The 21,769-nt window shown below is 35.0% G+C and overlaps 1 long non-coding RNA gene across 1 annotated transcript; it reads right to left on the bottom strand.

Annotated features, from left to right (window-relative positions):
* Positions 1 to 21,112: 21,112 nt before the first annotated feature.
* On the bottom strand, positions 21,113 to 21,769 carry LOC131670255 (uncharacterized). The gene is made up of 3 exons (XR_009302432.1): positions 21,634 to 21,769; positions 21,437 to 21,540; positions 21,113 to 21,374 (listed from the first exon to the last, which is right to left on the bottom strand). It is a non-coding gene; the product is annotated as an uncharacterized LOC131670255 (long non-coding RNA).

The raw sequence follows: 21,769 nt of genomic DNA, 5'->3' as shown, positions 1-21,769 counted from the left end.
TAATATATTGCATTTTCGAAAGGTAATATATTGTTTCTACGAAAGATATCTATTATTAGTTATGTTTTAACAGAAAGGAATACATGTAAGAAAAAAAAGTGTGACAAAAGTCTGATTTTTATTGCTATGCCAGACCTATTATTTTTCAGTGTGAAAAATCCAGAAACCAGTCTAGCTAATCTTTTCCAGACTTTTTGTCGAACTTTATATCTTTCATTGTGAGAAGTCTGAAAAGAAGTCTAACTTATTTTAATATATTTCTATTTTTCTGAAATATTTAAGACAATATTGTATCATTATACATATATATAAATTATTTATTAATTTTAAATATTAGTAAAACTATATCACTTTTCTTAATATAATTAATTTATTCTCTTTATGTAGTAAAGAAAGTTCTATAGTTTAGTTACAGGCTTTGTATGGCAGGTTATTTCATTCCCGTATATTTTGAAGATGATGTTACAGAATCTTTAACAGAGGTAACAAAATTGTTTTGGACACAAGTTATAAAGTAAATATAAATTTTTAAACTATTAAACTGATATGGTAATGTGTCCGCGAGTATATACCTATCGACAATAAATTGCGTTCCTATCCATATACATACATCCTTATTCTCGTCACATTCAGAATAATTTCTCAAACATCCACACTAACATACTTTTATGTATAGCTTCATTTCTTCAATTTACATAATATTATTAAAATAATAAAACATCATACTTGACCTTGAGTTTCATTGACGAATATAATTTAATGAATCTATGATAAGGTTTTTTTCTTGTTCAATTGAAGAAAAGATATTTTTTTCTCCTTAAAATTGATATGTGACTCAATTATAGCAGTTAAAACAAAATCATTCGAACTAATATTCTTTTTTAGTAATCTCGAACATTTCATACAAAGTAAATATTTATTTTTTCAATTCATCGTGACGTAAAATTAAAAGTATCGATGAATAAATTTGTAATTCAGCATATTTAGTACCATGCACGATACATTTAAAATTCTATTCATATTTAATTATTAATAAATAATTCATTCAACAGAAAAAAATTTCAACGGTATGTATTAGTCTCCTTTCCCCGATTTTTCAAAAATAAAAGTCTGGTACATTAGTTAAAGCTAGTGAATCGCCATAATTTTCTGCGAGACTATTACCCGACTTCTGCCGGACTATTTTTATTACATGAAATATCTTCGAGAAGCTAGCGCATAAGTGAAATGACAAGTTAAATCGGCTTGTCATGTCTACGGCGAAAATCGAAGCCCTGATACATGAGACATCGCGTGCTTACACGAGGTTTAAGCACTGTAACAAGTCAGTGGGACGGCCTTTCTCAGTAATGCCTCTACGCGATCTCTCGTTCTGTCTGCTTTCGTGTCCTCTGTATGTTAATGACTTCGACGAAAGGACGACGATGGTGTTTTGCTCGCTCTCTCCCTCTCTCTTTCTCTCTCTTTGCCCTCTTACTTGACAGATATGTTCAAAAGATCCACTGACGCATAATTAAACATTTAAGATGATAGTTTTTAATAATATATCATTAAAGAATTTGATTCTAAATGATATAAAAATATATTTTTAGTCGTATTTGCTTCATGTAAAAATAGTTTCATAATTATAGTCAAATATATCTAAATTGCTCTTGTGTTAACTTTTCGTGAAAAGCCCTACATTGTGATGAGATAACACCTTATTTATCTAAAAAAAGTATAAAGAAACAGGAGAAACACGGAAATTACTTGAGGTAAGTGGTGTAAGTAGTCGGAAGTTTCATAAAGTAAAGTACCAGTATTCTTAATTTGTAACATAACGTATTTAGTGAAATTATTTATCCTCAAATCTTAGAGAAATAATTCATCTAAGAGTTTTATAATTGCATGAAAATGCTTGCGCTGGTATTAATTTTTAAATTAAAAATATGTGAAAACTACGTGTTTAGCTAGCGTCACTATGTGCATAAGTATACTTTGCAGGTAAATAGCTTACACGGCTATTCTGGAATATATTTCCAGGGAAAAGTTTTGATACGTAGCAGTCTAGAGATACTGAAATTCCTTAAATATTCTCAGTATTTAAGCATAAAATACAAAATTAGCCACGAGTATTTACGCAGAATTGGTGCATTATCTATAAAAGCATTAATAAACTACGAAAGCCTAACAAAAAACGACGAATTATTAAGAACCTGAAGACTAATAATTTTCCATTATTTGAGACATAGGTAAAAATGACTTTCAAATAATTTGTGGCGTAGATTGGATATTAAAGAACTTTTGAAAAGCTACATTAATTTAAGGGAGTAAATGTCATTGAATTCTTTGTTCAAGTTTTATCGTCGTAACTAGAATTTAATATTTTAGGTTGAAAGTCCACTACTATGTGATAAATAACATATATCTTTTTTTATGTTTTAACTGTATTAACCATTAAAAAAGAAAGAATTTAACGATGCACGTAAAAGCCGCATACTTTTAGCCTACCACAGCTGAATTATCAGCGCGCGTGTAGTTGTAACTGAATGGCGAATTAATTGTTTTAAAATATATATTTGAATTTCCATCAGCACGTTTAGAATGATTGGTGTTTACAATTTGTGCCTATTGAATGTCCAAACAGGTATTATTGTCTCACTAGAATTACATGGAGAATTCTAGTATCGAATGCCGGCTTGAACGCGTATTGCAATTCCATATATATAGCTGCATACGTCAAACAATGCTTTAAGCTTCTGGCGTAAACAAATCACCACGTATGCAATTAACGCGAATTCCATAGATCCTTTGAGCAGGGTAGTGCGGTTCTCCCACTCTCTCTCTGTCTCTGTCTCTCTCTCTTTCTCTTGAAAGCTAGCTTTGAAGCTCTGTTGGCCTTAGCTCTTGATCGGATTTGTACGCGATGGGCCGGCGACTGTATACAAACGATTGAAAGCATCTCTCTAAGAGTGTTTAATCTTAATCAACACTCGATCAGATGAGTTTGCGTGTACGATTGAAGGTGTTTGATTTGTTTTGCTAGTATTGTTTTATAAAGAAGAATTCTCACTTGTTACAGAATACAAGATCAATTCATTCTTTAGCATAAATCAACGAATTTTATTCATTTCGGGATAATGTCATTCTAAAAGAGTTAAAACTAATTCAAGTTCATTTAATACGGAGGAAACGATGAGCAGTTACAAGTTCGATAAGCACATACGACTATGCGAGCTCAGAGTGCGAGAGAGACTTCCTTTTCCGACTCATTTGTCCTTACGCTGATTACAAATTGAACTAGAAAGGATAACTATACTCCAATCTTTATTCCCAAGTTCCGATTTAGCAAATTTGATTTTTTTTAACATATTCGTATCGTACTCTCGTCTCAGAATACAATAGTTATTGATTTAGTTTATTTCATTCCGACCTAAATTATTGTGATACAGCATTCATAATAGATTGACGATAATGCCTTGAAACCCTTCTACTCAAGGTAATCAAAGCCGACAAAATACTATCCGTGCATTATGCTCTGGTGTCTGCCGTTTAACAAACTCACCCGAGCATATAGGCTTTCTCAGTGGGCTTTCGCCTGTCTGCCAATATTCTAGCCTGTACTAAGGATTCTCCCTAATGGCACGTACTAATCGATTTACTTGAATATTTAGCTTCTGTGATATTAATTTTTTTGACTTTTTAAAATATATTATTTAATTTTATCAACATTCATGAGCTATGGCAAGCAGATTAAACATTGTGTGCACCTTATAGTTTATTTTTCTTTGAAGTATATTATTGTTGATATTAAGTACCAAGAGTGCTTTTCGACTGCTTACAGGCTTGCCGTCTTTTCACTACTTATGTACGCTCTGTAATCTTCTAAAATCTCCCTGTTTGCTTTAAAGTTTCAGCTATATATTTGCCATAAGTTTGCTGATGTTTAAATTGCGGTAAACTAACCATCCCTACATTAGTAAATTTACATTCACACTGGTAATATTTAAAAATTCAGATTATAAGTATATTTCCAAACGAAATGAAATTACAGTTCTTACATTGTCATGAAATAAAAGCATGATAGTCTATGAAAAAGGTTTTTTTGGTCCCAGAGCAAGGTTATTTTGCGATCTATTGATCACCGTAGAACTAACAACATACCCTCTTAATTAAAGCGCTCGAGTAACCGGAAATCCAAGCTTCGCACTATGTTCGTCGGAATTGACGTAGAACATTCTTTTCTATTCGTGGTGATTGCTTATATCGTCTAAACCTCGGAGAATATATAATTAAGATATAATCTGAATCATGCAATTTGGTTCTGCTATTGGATTTTTTATTAATTATTTAGTGCTTCAATATTGTTAATTAAATATCAGATACTTCGCAAATTAGGAAGCAGTACAATATAATAAAACCAATTTTTTTTTAAATGTATAAATGTACTCATTATTTATTCGTTAGATGACACCGACATGTGAACAATATCAATATTGTTATTAACATAGGATTCAAACCAGGAAAGAAAAAATTCGTCAAGTAAAATTACCTTCCATTTTGGTCAATTGAAATCTACTGTGATTTAATAACTTCTAGCATAATAAAATCAAACGCAAATGGTATATTACTTGAATTTTCAACTGAAGAGCATTATTGATCAATATGATCTTTAATATAGTTCATCAATTAAAAAAAATATAGTTCATTTGTTGCCCTAAGATATACTATAATATTCAATATCGTTGCTCCATTCGATTATGTGATAATCCACATTAATGAAAATGTAATTACCCCGAACAATAAATTATCAATTGCTTTCTAAGATGCTGAGGTTTTCTGCATTAATTTGTTTTAAATAATATTCCTTTTTCTATCTAAATAATGGAATATTGAATTAAAAAAGTTACTGTAGAATTTGATAATCAATCAGAATAAAAGACTTCAATCTAATTTACGATTATGCGAATTTCCATATGATCGTATTTCGATGCTACACATTCAGCCGCACATGTTATATAAGGTCGAACTTTCGCTCAAGATAATAATACTAAATTTCGATTCCTATAGTTTCGATAGAACAGTTAATTATGGTAGATGGTGATGGAAAGTGGAAGCTGTAGTATTGACCGAACTTGGCCGCAGTTGGAAGTACTTATTAGCTTATAGTGTAAGCCTCCAGCAATGGAAGATCTTGATAAGAATATCAATGGCTTCATTGTTGCTATATTTGAAAGATATTATATTTAATTATAGTATTATATTATTGTATATATTAATGCTATAATTCTTACATATGAAATATGCGTAGATGGAAATTACGAACTGTTATGTTATGGTACAACCGAGAATAACGGCTATTTTTACTTTGCAAAATTAAATATCACTCATATACATCGACTGATATTAAAATGATCACTATCTTTACCAGGAAGAGAAATGCCTCGTACATTACTGATACATACTGATACTTAGGAGATTATGTAAAAGGAGACAAACTGATTGATATTACACAGTTAAAGAGGGTAATTATATTATTAATTTATATACATTCGTCTCGCTGTAATACTCACATAGCGTATTTAGTAAAATACGACAAGCTTTATCGTAGCTGACGAAAAATTCAGCCTTTCAGTCGCATTAGCAGCAGCAACAGCGGCGGCGGCCTGGCATCAAAGCCGCAATAAATTTCATTTAGCGATAACGTAATTAGGTTTTTTCTGTTCTCCTCCCTCCCCCCTCCTCACACGAAAGTAAGCCCATTAACCGCCACATGCGAGAGAGAAAGAGAACCTTGCAGCTGTCGGACGTTGCACCGCAGAGCCGCGACCCGTTGGTTATTTATTGCGCGTTAAAAGCACCACCCTCTTTTACTTGGAAAAGAAAATCTTTATCTTTCGTAGAACGGCATTGAATATTCATAATATTATACGTTTATCGGCATAGCGTCTTATCAACGCGGGCTTTTACTACTTGACACTTTCGGAAAGGGCAACAATTGCACGCCTGCTCTAATAGAGAATCCGCGCGAGCGCGCTGCGCGGCTCTGAAAAGTCGACAAGCACCGTAATTAATTAGGCTAGCTTGATTCAGCTGCACGTATGTGGGCTCCGCGTGCGTGTCTGCTGGCGTGTACGTGGTTTAATGGCGAACTATGATTTACACGTGGGTATATCTCAGACTGCGCGCGAGCGAGATCCATGAAATTCCGGCTTTGCGTTGTGCTCGAAAGCCATTTCGGTTCTAGACACGAGTCACGAAACCTAGCTCGATTGACGAGACTGTCGTGACAATGAAATTTTATGCGCTACTTAATTACGAAACAAGCAAACCGCATTCAAAATTGATACTAGAAATCTATCTCGTTCGCTTTAATCTCATAATACATCCATCCTCAACTAAACCGAGACTTATACGCTTAACGTGTGCGTGTACTTCGGCAAGATTTGGCAGTTTGAAACACTCATACATCACAATCTTGGCCCGCATACCGAAAATCCGCCTCCTCTATTCATGAAGTTTAATTGGATATAAACCACATCGATCTCTCCTTTACACAAGTGACATTGATTTCAAAGGCATTTTCTTTTTGTCTTCTCGCCTTCGGGCCAATACGAATCGTCAGGGTTACAATAAGAAGTCAAGTACTTCAATGGTCTGTCAGTCTCAGCTTTTGAGAGAAGGCCGAGATTACTTTCGTAGCACCAGATGACATGATAAATCGTTTAATAAGCCGGACGTGAATTATCGAGATGCTGCATAGCTGATATTTTTGAATAATGCATTTTTAAGAGATTTTGTCTTCGAGGAAGCCATGATATTATTGCACGTTAATAAATCTTTAAAATTATAATTAAATATGTAACGCAACGGGGAATTGAACTCGAGAAATTTGCAAATTTAACGTTTTGAAACAGGGCCCATCATCGTTGATTTCAGAGACGCGCTCGATCATATTCGTTACAATTGTTGTTCTGTGTAGCGCATACCCATGATATTAATGACAATTATCTTTATTAATTTCTCCCGCTAAACAATGATTTAGCGAAAAAAGTGATTAATTTTTTATTAAAACTGCGAGAACATGATGGACCTGCAGTAACGACTGAAAATACAGTGTTAGTGAATATGAATTTCCAAATCAATTTGCAATACTAAGACAATTTGAATTTGACCTCCATCGATTCTAAATAAAACCGTAGAACAAATAACTGACAAATAATAAACGGTAACCAAATATACTTCAAACACGTACACTCACATATATTGATTATATTATTGTATAAAAAATATATTTTTTTTAAATTATAACTATTCGCAGCTCTTTAATACAACAAAAGGCCTGAATAGTTACATCGCAACCCGTAAAATTGCAACGAACGTAAATAATCGAGTCAGTGCACGTTGCAGGGATTCCATCCGTACACGTGTCGATGATTTCCTCTGAAAGAGCCAAGTCTCAAGCGCGCACAACGCGACTTTACGAGCTCCGAGCCAAAGTGGCCATTCTACAAGATTTCGAAGGAAAAAAAGGGTCAGCGTTATCTCTTTCTCTCCCTCCCTCTCCCTCTCTGTCTCTCTTTTTCTCACTCTCTCTCTCTTTCTCTCTCTCTCGCTCTCTCTGTCTTTCGCGATACAGTAAACAGTAAACGTCGTTACGTATGCAGGACGTGTGGATGTTTTTTTTCTTCATACCTATCTGCAGCCTACGTTTTACGATGTTGCTGTCACGTTGTTTCGCTGCGTGGAGTTATGTTGTTCGGTGAACGAGTTGACTCTCACTTACGTGCACTATATAATAATATAGCGCATAAATTATTTTGCTATAATCATTATTTCAGCTGCTGTAAACAAGTTTGGTGAATGAGGTGGTTAATGGCTCGTAATCAATGAAAGAATGGAAACATTTTTATAATATATTTATTAAAAAACAATATGAATTGAAGTAACACTAATTTTATCTAACTTTTCGTTAAAGTGACTACGTCTATAGTCGTTACTTGTATTCGCTATTGTAGTCGTTAATGCTTCCAAATAACAGAAGCTTTTTCTCTCTTTATTTCAGTTAAGTTCGAAATGCTGCAGTCGCCCGCGGATAGAGGTTATATTTATTCAAGCTGAAAATGCACTTGGCCATCTCCGTTCTTTTGTATTTTTTGTGTTCTACTTGCTGAGTTTTTTTGTTTATCTAGATTCATTTGTGTTTGTGCTATTTGGGTGAAGCAAAATACGTACACTAAATTCTTCTTCTGAATTATTCACTTAATTCAAGGTTTGTTAAAACCTACAATAACAGTAATAATCATTATTAAAGATAGCAAGTTTAAAATAAGAACATAATGAATACGGTTTACTAAAATAGATTTATATGTGCATAATTTACAGTCTTTATACTACAAAAGTCAAGCGAAAAAGTCACATAAACAAAGCTAATAATGTTAAAATAACTAGATATAACTTTTCTACTCTCCTCTAAGTATCTTAATTGTTTACTTGAAATTCCGTAATAGAATTCGAATACTTATTTTAGGCGTAACGGTAATTAAATATTTTAATTTGAACTCTGTTTGGTGATTTATGTACATCATGACTACAAGAAAATTGATCTTAAAATTTTGAGTAAGCTTTTTCGTGGAGTAAAATTATTAGTTTTTCTTCCCTCATTAATACTCACAATTATTTATTGTGGTTCTTTCGTATCAGCAATAAAAGGAGAAAAGGAAGGTTAATCGTAGATTCAGCTTGTCAACGCTCACAGTAGTCCGTGAGTAATTTGCATATTTTAAAAACCTTTGCGACTTCTAGTGATTTCGCATAGCGAGAAGCGTGAAATTTGAGCACATCCACTTTCTCTCTCTGTCTCTCTCTGTCTCTCTCTCTTTCGGTCGCGTAAGCAATTCCATTCACGTTAACACTGCCGCATGCGACAGGGCACTCATGTCAAAGCGAATTACAAATGAGAATATTAGGTATGTGGCCGTGAGAGGCTTTCTCGCGCAGCTGTATAACAGATGAGAAAGGGAAAAAAAAAGAAAAGTTGGAAAAAAAAATCAGGTATAATGAAGAGACATGTAGATGCGCGACGTGTCGACGACGCCACGTCTTTTTCGCCCTGGAAATCCCTAATTAAATTGCAAATTGAAACGGACTCTGACTGCCTGAGTCTGTAATAGCTTGCCGGTACAAAATGAAATACACTAATTTTTCGGATTTACAGTTCTCATCTGAGATTATAGTCAAGAATAAATTGTAGTTCTAAGCATGAACAAACGCCTGAAAAAACTGTCTTTCAGTGAACGCGAATCGTAATACACGGCTCAGTCAGTAGTCATAACGTGCTCTAATTGTACTGCCACCTGTTAGGAACGTAGGTAGGTAGGCCGTAACAGCAGCAGCTGACCATTAAGCACTTCTCTCTCTCTCTCTCTCTCTCTCTCTCTCTCTCTCTCTCTGTGCCTATATCACTGTCACGTATGAGTCGACATGCCCATAATGGAAGCAACAATGCTCGACTAGAGAGACGTACATGCACGTGTTGAGATGGGAATGCAGGCGGCAGCACAACACGACAAGATCATTAAGATGCCTAGCTACTTGTTTCGCAGTAGAACAACCACGGATGCAGTCGGACAATTCAGATTTTCTCTCTCTCTCTCTCTCTCTCTCTCTCTCTCTCTCTCTCTCTTTCCCGACAGAAGATGTTTAGATTTAACTTCAAAGCGTTGAAGAGCTTTTAAGATGAAAAAAAGAACAATGGTTCATTATCTCCACTTTATTTCCGTGGAAACCACGCAACAAAGGTAAAAAAAACTCGTCGAGATAAATCGTAAGCCTGAAAGGTTAACTCTTAACGTTACCATTTTTCTTTGATGCTAGTTGTACTTGTACAATCTCGGCAATTAGTTGTATTACGATGCTCTCGTTGTAATTGCATGAGCGTAAATAACAATGCGGTTTGCAAATGAATTTTATCTATATGGCTGGCTTAACTGTAAAAACGAAGGGAGAGAAAGAGAGAGTTTTCCTCAAATGTTTCACCGCCGCATTATTTCCTTGTTGAGCTATCATTTCAATTCATATGTAATAATAGCCATATCCGATATATTATTATGCGAGTGAACAAGTACACAGGAAAGGTGGAATATTTACTGAAGCGATGGTGCAGTAAATATTCCACCAATTTATTTAATCCAATTTACAGAGCTTCGATGCTTTGATTTATAATTTTTATGCATTACACCTGGAAATTATAGCGGATGTATATGAAAGCATAGATACACGTTTATCAATACATATATTTTCAATGATTCACGAAGATTATTTCAAAGATTGTGTCACTATCGTCTTAACAGAAACCGTTAACGCGACATATATTCGATATCTGCACATGATTGCTAAATATTTTACAATTTTATTATATTTTCAAAATTTAGATGATTGAAACGACTTAGAACCTTTAAAATAATGATCTATAATACAATTATGCATCGTAAATATCGTTTCAAGCATAACAAGTTGATTTGAGTAAAAATCTAAATGTGTTCATTAGCAAGTATTTATTGTTGTAATATTACCAGCCACTGCCAAGTTATACCCTACTATAAGTTCTTCTTAAATATCTTAGCCAAATAGATCAAAGAAGTTCTAACGTAGACGTGTAATAGACCAAAATACATAATAAGTTTTTCAGAATGTACTGATAAATATACTTTAAAATTTAAAATAATAGTCTAAAAATTAAAATATTAAAGAAAACCATTACTGCCCATTAAAATCGGTTCAGTCAATCCACATGTACACACTGATATATACGAAAACAATACAAATTTTATACAGTACTTCGCTCTTTGTTAAAGTTGGCAACAAGAGGTTCAAACATATGGAGCAATTCAGCGCGATATCTATGATTACAAGTTATTTACCGATTTTATTTATTCGTTTGAACTTTAAAATTGAATATTCCGAAATAACAACTATTGCAGTTGATATTAATTAGTGTATTATGAGAATTTTCAACAGCTGGCTGTTCACTCTTCAATATGTAATTAAAGCTGCATTTAATGAAAACCCGCATGAAATTAATATTTAATTAAATGCCTTTGATGTATTTTTAACGAGTATTAATGTGGAAATTACAGACTCGATATTTTAAGTTTAGAAAGGAAAATAAAAATTGAACTTGTCATAAAGGTAATAAATCCATTAATACATCCAACCATTAGTAGTTTGTCTTAACGAACCCAAAAAAAAATATCGATTAGATTTTATTCGGCAAATTTTACCCAAGAAAAAGTACGAAATAATACGAAAACGAAATATTATTGCCACTGTCATACAATGAAAGGGCAAAGGTTATTATTCAATTTAGCTTGAAGACGTCGCCGGGTTTCCATCGGTGGCCTGCGTCAAAGTTAATGAGCGCGCGTCCGTTATCGTAGAGTTTCATTGAAAACGAAACGAAAATCAGTCCGGGCCTTTTTGTTAGCGCATAATGGGTAGCGGATACGGTTGTTATCGGTTTTCCCAGTAGTGCATTGAAAAAGAATGGAGGGGCTTGCAATTATGATACTGAATGCCTTGTGCGCGCGCGCGTGCGACGCCGCCACTGTTATACAGATGTCCGGATCAAGCCATGGTCTGGATTACGCGCTCGATTGAGCGACACTCAGAGCGATAAAGGGGGGAGAGGTCGTCAAGCTTCCGCGCAATACGGCTATCGTCGCATTACCTCCGTTTGGATGAGAACACAGGCTACAGAGGCTGCTTGCTACGTGTCTCCCCGATCATAGACAGATTTCACGGAATGATTAAATCGTTCACGAGATGATACAGCTATTTACTGAATGACATTCGATCCTCTTTCCGTTTTAAGTTTGCCTTACAATTATTGATGTGTTAGTCGTAACATCTACTATCGCAAATATTAAATTTAAAACAAGTATAACCAAAAAATAATGCACTAACATGCGTATGTTACAATTTTTACTGCCCATATGTATCAGAATTTCAATTCTGATATTTACCATTATTGTTATTACTCTGAATAGGCAATACGTCATTCTTTTTAAATACAGATAATAATATAAATAGTAATAATATAGTCCTAAAATAATAAATATTATCGGATCGATCGCGATCAAATCGAGCGACTCGATACTTCTAATTAGATATTTACTCAATATGGACAGCGATTGATTATCACTTATAATACACAACTTTATGTGTTTATTTGCAAGATCGATTCCAAAAGAGTTTGCATCTTAAATCGTGGTAAAATGGTATGAACGCGAGATAATCAACTGAATGGAGCTACAAAACGGTTTCGATAACATTTGAAGATTCGTGAATTGAAATAAAATAAATGAACATATTCTTGATTTAAACGCCATCGTACTCCTACAATCTAAAGGAACAAGGCAGATCTGCATACAGCGAAAAAAGAAAAAGCATTCCTCAATGAAACGACCATAGCTCCTTTGCAAGAGAAGACAATTGCGTGACAGTCGTATAACGCGGTGAAGGCACAAGTCGCATTAGAATAACAAATAGCCGTTTCGAGTCAAGTGCGCGCGAGGATTTAAGGCGCGCGCTTAAAAAGCCAAGGCGCGGTTTAAACGAAAGGATTTGCAAAGAACGCGAAGGGTGGAGTTTTGAAGGCTTTAAGCCGTGCGCTTTTAGAATCTACACAAGATTCCGCCTGCGTTTGTCCGGTAATGAGATGTCATCGTTATATGGGGCGTCATTATTATTATTACGAAGAGGCAGCTATTTTGTGAATAAATTTTCTCGTGCGCCCGAAATGCAAATATCAGAAGGCACGTAATCGCGCATTATACGTATTATTATAATGAAAAGATAACGTCACGTTGAAGCTACATTATCGTTGCAAATGACGGTGATAATGGTAATAATGACGAGGTGAACGTGAACATTTTTCCGATACGGCTCTGAATGGAAATCCGATGAAAATATCTTATCCCTCGCACGGGCAATCATTTTACCGGAAATAATGACGCGCGAAAAAAGTTCGACACGTGCACTACAAAAGCTGCGCATATATTGTATTTTTCTTTCTTTTGAAAATACGTCATCAAACCGATCAAGTGAGCACCACATAGTGACTTGCTCGGAGTCAAGCTAATTTTCAAACTGTCAGAGAGGATTACTCAATAGCTTTCGACCGATGGACGCGCGAATTCTGTATTTGTTTTAATTTCGAGGTATTTGTCTAACCGATTCAATTGGATTTTCCCATGCTCAGATTTATAAAATTGGTATTTCGCACAGTTGAAAGGGGAAAGGGAAGATCGATCTATTGAGTAGGCAGGTACTGACATTGATTTTTTCAAGTAATTTGGCGACTAAAAAACTCAGAACCTACCTAGGCCAAATCAAATGCGATTCTTTTCTTTTTTCAACTGCGTTCCTGTTAACAACGAGAGCGACTACAGCTGTCCAACATAGCAACATGTCCGCGTCAGCGCTTACATTCGCATATAACGTTTGTACGCTCGAAGCTTCGGCTGCAGGACCGTTGGTTGTCTCACAGAGTTTGCGGTTGCACGGTGTGTGATGCCCTCGCGCTCTCCTGCAAGCTGATACTCTAGAGTGTCCGCAGTCGCTGCAGAGGATGACAGAACAATGCCGGTTCGCGTGCACTACTGGATACCCCGTTACTCGGTCGATGAAACACGTGAAGTAGCCCCTGTATCCTTCTACGCTGATTTTTTAGAGGATAATGTGGGAGTAACAGTGGACAAAGTATACTGGGAGTTAATTTGTTAGTTCAGTATAACACAGTAATAGTGGATAATTTATTTTTCTTTTTATTTTCATAAATTTCTCCTTATTTTAGTATACTTTATTTCTACTCTGTAATACGTAAATATTTAAAACTTATTTCTTTTTTTACACATACTAACGTTTTCATAATTATTATTTTTTGTATGAATTATTATTATTTTTTGTATGTATTTTCTTCGGCATTCAATGACACTTTTTTTTAAACCACTATTTATTTGTACAAAGTTTCTATTCACTATTACACATATTGGATAGCCAACTTGACTTCTTCTCTGAGTTCATCATCGAAACTAAACATACTTCACATATATTAGTAAAAATAAAAATATTATGCAATTTTAATTGTATTAAAAAATTAGTAGTTAAGTTGCCATTAGTAATAGATAAAGGAAACAATTTTTGTTGTAATTTAATCGACCGTATTGTTTATAAATTTCAATAAATTTTACGAATTTCTGAATAAATATATTGATTTTTTCGTTATGGATAACACGACGAATTTTCTACACATAAATTATGAAGAGCAGCGCAACGTCCATGCGCATAGGGTAGATCAGTAAATTTCAAAAATAAAAACACCTTTTAAGTTCGAAAAATTGTAAAACTATTTTATAATTTTATGGCTTTCGGATAAGTTTTTTCTTGTTGTTTAGATTATAAATCAATATAAAGTGTCCATGAACAATTGAAAATTTCACTTTAACTATAAATTTTTTGTATTGAAATAAAATGTCTAGATAAAAATTATTGAAGTATTTATGTCTACTGATAATTTTTGTTTTCAATATTTATCATTCGCGCTCAATTATTTGGAATTCGAGCTGTAAATGTCTAATTTATACTTATATTATAATTTATACTTATATTGTTTAGTGGCCTTTAAGATTGAACATATGACGACAAATACTTGTATTTTTATAGAATGTAAGTAACGACAACAGTTTAATTAAATTTCTACCCTGCGCATAACTGAATGTATGGTTACACATTTCTAGCGATTTCAATGTAGATGTTACTATAAAACCAGTAACTCTATCGTATTCTACGTGAAAAATATACATAGTCACTAGCGTCAACCAGCATAAGATATTATTTTATTTATTTAATACATTTAGGAATATTAAAAATTAGTTGAAAAGTATAATATATACGTTTGATTTATCTTTCAGCATAGAATCCAATGGTGTTGTTGGATTTATGACAAAGTCTATTTTCAAAACTCTGGAAGCGACAACCATTGAATCAGTACGATTTATCTCAACCAAAATCGTTAACGCTTCCACCTTCATACGAGGAATATCTACGAGAAAATACTACCGTTTCTGCCGAATCTTTCGCAACAAAAAATCACGTTTCCAGTTTTTGGAACTAAAAGAGCTGCAGAACGGAAAATCAGTAGAAGATACGTTTCATTCGACGCTCGTTCCAAGAACGAGGGAGAGAGGATCCATGACACCGGAATTTCCGGCGCACGTGAGCGCCACTCGCTGCAAATTTCACAAAGATCTCATACACACACACACACACACACACACACACACACACACATAGACCCTGCGACAAGACTTTGCGCGCTACGGTGTGTGCTACCGGAACAGACTGTAAGAACGGTCCTCCGGAATTTCTTATCGCGCGACAGCGTTGCCTGCCTGCTGGGCTTGATTAATCTTCCGTACTGATTTACGTTTGCTGGAGAATCGAGAGGATGAAAAAGCGCGGGAATTGATTGTGCGTGTGTTTTTTCTTCGAGATGAATGATGTAGCTGAATAATCGTTGCTTTACTTTTTGTCAATCGACATTCCGTAGGTTCTATCGAGTATTTTTTACACTTATGAATTACTTAAAAATTGGTTAGACTGATGATTGACATTTATTATTACTTTAATAAACAAAAATGTTAAGATCTATCAAAACCAAAAAGTTGCAATCGCATGTGATTTTTGACAGTTTCAAAGTGTGACTATTGCAAAAAGAAACGTTCATCCGACGTTATACAGAGTGTTCGGGTTAAGGATGAGGAAAGGAGATTGTCAGTAGTTCTTTCTGTCGTTGTAATTAACGAGCTAGAAAAGTGAAGCTAGTCTGAAATTTATATTCCAACATAGAATGCAAAGAACTGGCAAAGAAAAGCGTGCAAATGCAAGACATGATAATACGCGTGCTGATTAACAAAAAGGAGACTCGTCGGTTCGAGAGGCCAGCGCCCTCCGTGTTGGAGATTTTTCGCGCTATCCCCTTTTCCGGTCATCCCTGTTTGAGCCCAAGCTTGGTTTTTCCGGACCCTGCGCACCACTTCTGAACTTGGCTCGCTCGCGCCGTTGCCCCTTTCGCCCTCCTGCTAGTCGGTTGCGGTGCCCGTGTGGCTTCCTGATTCGTAACCTCGACTATCCGGGAAAATTAATTTTTTCCGAGATCTTCAGCCTCGGAAAACCGTGTGTTTCCTGATCTGACACGACGGCATGGCCATGAGTCCACACGAATGCACTCACGTGCACACATGGAAAGTTATGGGTTCGGGCTTTCCTGTGAATTCTACGCACGACACTTCGCTTTTCCTGCAAACGTGTTTAAGTGCTTAATTTTTCCAGGCGCTAGGAAAATATCTGGTCTCTCACATGGCCATTGAGACTCACATATCTTAAAGTAAATTTCGCACCGTACAAGAAAGCGTTAAGACGCATCGAATTGTAATATTTTATTTGCCAGTTAAACGCTCGCAGGTTACATATTGTTTTTATAACTCAGTTTACACGTGTTTTTTCGCCGTAACGAAGAATCAATCTTAGAAATACGAAGGTGGAGCGGTTGAGAGTTCACGTAAACTTTTTTAGAAAAATCGAGACGTTGATCCGAATACGCGTTTTTGACTTTCATAGCGCGTCGGGAGAGGGGTAAGCTTAGCTATTTGTGCTCACTCGTTTCTCTTTCCCATATCTAATTTTCGGTCCGGCATACAGAGCCACGAGCGATTCATTGTTGCATGGATTATTGTCCGAGTATCATATATTATTCCTTAGTAATAGAATGCTGCCATGAGGCGTACACACCTTCGAAAAGTGCCAAGCGAACTGGACTGAGAAATCAAATGATCGAAAGTACATGAATATAATTATTCAAATTAGTTGACAGAAACTACTGTCATTTACTACATGCTTTAGAAAAAAAAATTAATATTTCAATAAGAGGATCAGCATAGTTTATTTTCATTTTTAATTAGTAGTAAAAAAATAAAGGTATCACAGAATGTATGGAATTTAATTTATTCGGAAGTCCGACGAATTATTAAAAGCATTATACTGTGAAATTAATTTTCAGAACGATCGAGTAATGTTACGAAAATACATTCATTAGTAACATTTCAATCAGATATGTGAGACTATTACAATGTATCTATGCGTTTTTTTTTTTAATTTTATAATTTTAATTAATTTTATAATTTTTTTGCTATTGCTGATGTCAGAAGAAATGAATTTTCAACACCTCCCTCGCAAACTTTATAAATAAACATTTGCCAGTTGTTTTCATCTTATGTATTATATGTATTAAGGTTGTTAAATCAATGAATCTAAAGAAAATGATTTAAAATGCCTGCTTGGTTGGTTAGTGTTACATATGTGCGGTACAGTTGGTAAATGATTCGATCGCGTCATGGCCCGACGCGCGTCTCTGACGTTCGAATTTGTACAACGCAGAGGGATTACTAACTTGCTAATTGGACATTAAATCATGCCTCACTGATATTTCCAGTAACTAGTCGAGTTAATTGACAGAACCTTTGAAGAGCCAGCGAGGCTAGTTTAGTGTGCGTCGATTGTTTCCGTGGGGGGATTTACATGTGCGATGTGACTTGCAGTGGCAAATCGTACACGCGTAGACTTAGCTACGACTGTCAGCAAATTCGTACTATATGTGTTCTTCGTATTACACCAATTTATACCAGCGCAACATAGTCACTCTTTGTATTTTAATTAAATTGAAGAAGAACGATGACACATATGTATTAATTTTTTAATTTATATCCGACTGCTTTTGATTTGTTCTCTTACAATAGCGTTGCTGTCTACTTTATTCCCATGCGACGGAAAAAATATCGTGCATTCTGATTTATCACTTACACTTCATGACACTTGCAGCCATAACATAATTACGTTTTTGTCAGGCACGACATTTACACGTTGTCGTAAAAGAAAATATATCTTTATATAAATTACAGACGCAATAAAGAAAAATACGCTCAACCATCGTAAAGAAAAATGAAAAGAAATGAAAAATGTAATCTATTCCATCAAAAAGACCTTAAGTCGGGACGCGAGGAACACGTGACGCCCCCTGCAAAGATGTTCTTCGGTATAATAATGAATACGAGAAACGCGCCGGGCGCCGCTATCGCTTGGACAATAAATATACGAAAGAAAGTGCCAACCCTAAACTAAACGTATGTCTTACGTGCGGTGACGTTTTAACAACGGCCTCGCACGAACGGTCGCGGATGCTAAAACTTTATCGCGAAAAAAAATTGCTGCTCGCTGGTTCATGATGCCATTGCTCGTATTATTTTGTCGTAAGCATAACGTGTGCGGTGTGAAAAAAATGGTGATATGAAGTTTCATGTTTCCGCGAGGGTTGAATGGCTTTTATAAAGGTATGCCAGTGAGGTCAAATAAGGCCAAAGGATGTCGAATCTCGGAGAATGACAAGGAGATGCGGAAGTATTATAATACTGAAATAAGATGATGAATACTGAATAAAAAGAAAAAAAATTAGCCGTTATTTCCAATAACAGTAGGATCTTATTGGGAGCCAGCGCTCTTATTATACAATATACGCAAGATCCGGCATCCTTCCTTTACATCGCGTAATCTCGCATCAACCTACATAATCGCGTTAAATTTCAGCTTCACGGAAATTTAACGAGCTGGACCGCGAGCACACGCACGCGTAACGCTAAACTCTTAGTGCGCGCGTGAAAACTATTCCGCAAACGTCGAGGGGCATATTGAAATTTAAGCGCGCTTGCGAGAGCTTCTCGTTGCCGCGCACGCGCTTTAATTGCAGCGGTAATTACTGGTAATGGCCGCGCAAACTTACCCCCTATCCGGACCGTCGCACTCGTTTCATAAGTCCGCGATTGCAACTCTTGCGGTTAAATAGTCGCGATGTTTGCATAAAGAACGCGCGTGATTTTGCTGGTTGTTAATGTGGAAGGGCTTGCAACTTTCGGTAGTCTCTATCGGATGACGTGCTCATGGCGTTCTGTCCAAATGTTTAGCTAATATTTTCGCGTGCGCTTATGTACTGCAACTCGGTGAGCCTGGAATCACTATCCCCAAGCGCGATTTATTTAATACGCGAGGCCTGATTCTAAAGATAATTTTATAGGCTCCGAAATGAATGCCCTCTCTAAAATTTTATTTGAGTAATTGTAATTTCGAGTACACTATTTTTTTCCGTTTGTAATATTAGGTATACCTCACAATGGTAATTTAAAAACTTTTAATAAAAAATATTTCATTGTCTTTATTCGGTTGAATATTTGTAAAAGACGCGAAACTTTACTTATATCTATGCTTTAAAGATCTTTTTGGCTGTACTTGAAAGTCAAACAATAAATCAAATGGTATATATTGTAATTTTTTAGTCAAATAGCATATAACCATCTAAGGAGGAAAGAAATACAAGGATTTGGCTTTCCTTGAGCATGAAAAGTCTGCCAATCAAATTACAACTAACTTCGAAATCCTCACAGGTAGTTATAAATCATAAACTAGATGGCCTTAGAAAATATACCGTTAAATCTCATGCAGAAAAAACTATACTAAGAAAATAAAAGTTATATATGTGTCTTGATTAATGGTATTTATTTTGTTAAGAAATAATGCAAAGTACTTTGTGAATGTAACAATTACTTTTTATAGAGTATTGAAGAATATCTTATGAAATGGTCCAAACTTATTTGAATAAATCATTACAAGATATTAAATCGAGTTAGTGTTATAGCGATGTCAATAATTTTTTTCCAATTTAGGAATAAATAGATTTATTCGATAAATAGATCGAAAGAACTCAGATCAGTATGTCTACACGATTGTAAATACGCAATAAACAAAACAATAGTTTGAGAAAAAAATCAAGAAATTATAGTTTTTAATAAAGATTCGTAAAATCGTTACGTTGTATAAGGTCATAAACCATAGGTACGTCTAATTTCCAACTCATAAAATGTATTTTGGAATCAATTTATGACTTTTTCAATTACATATCAAGGCAGTAAAGTTACCACAGCGTCTCCTTACAGCAGGCAACGAATCAATTTCAAACTGATATGAATTATATTAAGTTATTGATCTGTATTCTTTCTCTTATTGCTATTTGTGGTAAGTATATGAAAATTTATAACATGATTTTCAATGTCTATAAAAGTTTGCCACATTAAAAACAGTTTTTAATTCAAGAAATTGTTGTTATCAAATTGATTGTCCGAGAGCGGCTATGATAAAGTCGATTTGCTGAACAACATTTAATAATGTATCAGTTTTGAATATTGTAAGCCTCTCAGCAACTACAGCAACTTAATTTTTTTTAATCAAATACCTTTTAGATGCTGAAGCTTAAATTGATATTGATGCAAGACTTTAACCCAGTCGTCCATGTACATAAACAGATCTTCATAATTGCACAGGGTGTCTACCTGGTTATCTTCCAATATCTTGTAATAAACGATTTGATCACGGGTAATGCATATTTATTTTACCAAAAAGCTACAATAATATTAATTCTTAGCTTCATTCTGTTAGTAAGCAATTTGAAAAGTATAATTTAACTTTGCATTTGACGCATAGTTGCAGACAATAAAAAATCTATTCAATTCATATTCGAAGTAATTTTGTTGTGCATAAGTTGCACAGTGAAAACCCACAGCCACACTGCTGATCCGTCACAGAATAGTAATACTGTCGTTACCAAGCGTACGCACAGGGTACATTGTTCATTCATCTATTTTGTCGGCTGAGCAAGTATATATAGATACGTACGGTCCAAAAAATGGAATTCGCGCTCGAAAAATCGAGTACACGATGTGCCTTCGTTTCCTATCGACTAGAGGTGTACTGCAAACGCGAGTATTTGCAAATAAAAAGGAAAAAAAAAAGAAAATAGAAGCCCAGGTGAAAATTAAAATCTCTCGCGCTGAGAGAGATAAAAATGGGTTTCGAGCTGATGGAAAAAGGAAATTACGCGGTAACGGTTTGAGTGACAGCTTGGCTGAACATCGTACCGACGGGAAATGAATTATTTGAAAAATATTTATGGAAGCGGAAAAAAAAACGTACATAAAGTTGAACCTTTATTTTCGGATATTAAAATCTTAGCTATATTTTATTTTCCATGCATCGTTTATAACAAAAGGATTACTTTCATTTACGCTTTGCCAACTTCTGACATAATAAGTGTAACTTGATAATATAGATTGCCGAATTGAATTTCTGAACTCCGTTGTTTTCAATGTTGAATCGATGTCATCTATATGGGCAACAAATCGAAAAATTCATCCTTTATCTTCTTCTTTACATTTTTCGCCATATCTAGCATCATGCTAACAAAATACAAATTCAAAATTATCTTCGTATTCGAGAGATAAACCTTTAATGATATTACCTGTCAATTCGGTCTAGTTTAGGAATTAGTTTGACTGCATCGGAAAAATCGTGCATTTCGGCAACCGGAGAATCAGGACGATCATTTGATGGAGCAGCGTTTACCTTAAATTTCATAAATAATAATCACGAATACACTTCCCATTACTTGTACATTGACATGTAAGTACATTAATATAAAAATTAGTTATACAATACCTGCACAACACTGATGACCGAAATAATAAGAAAACTTATAATAAAACCACGCAACATTTTGTAGTAAGATCTGGTCTAACTATTGCGATGCAATATTTTCCACTGCTTGTACTCGAATAAGCGCAAGGCGTTGATA

Source organism: Phymastichus coffea, unplaced genomic scaffold (assembly GCF_024137745.1).
Source record: "Phymastichus coffea isolate CEN01 unplaced genomic scaffold, Cenicafe_Pcof_1.1 PCOF00105, whole genome shotgun sequence".
NCBI lineage: Eukaryota > Metazoa > Arthropoda > Insecta > Hymenoptera > Eulophidae > Phymastichus > Phymastichus coffea.
This window is presented reverse-complemented; position numbering and strand designations above follow the sequence as displayed.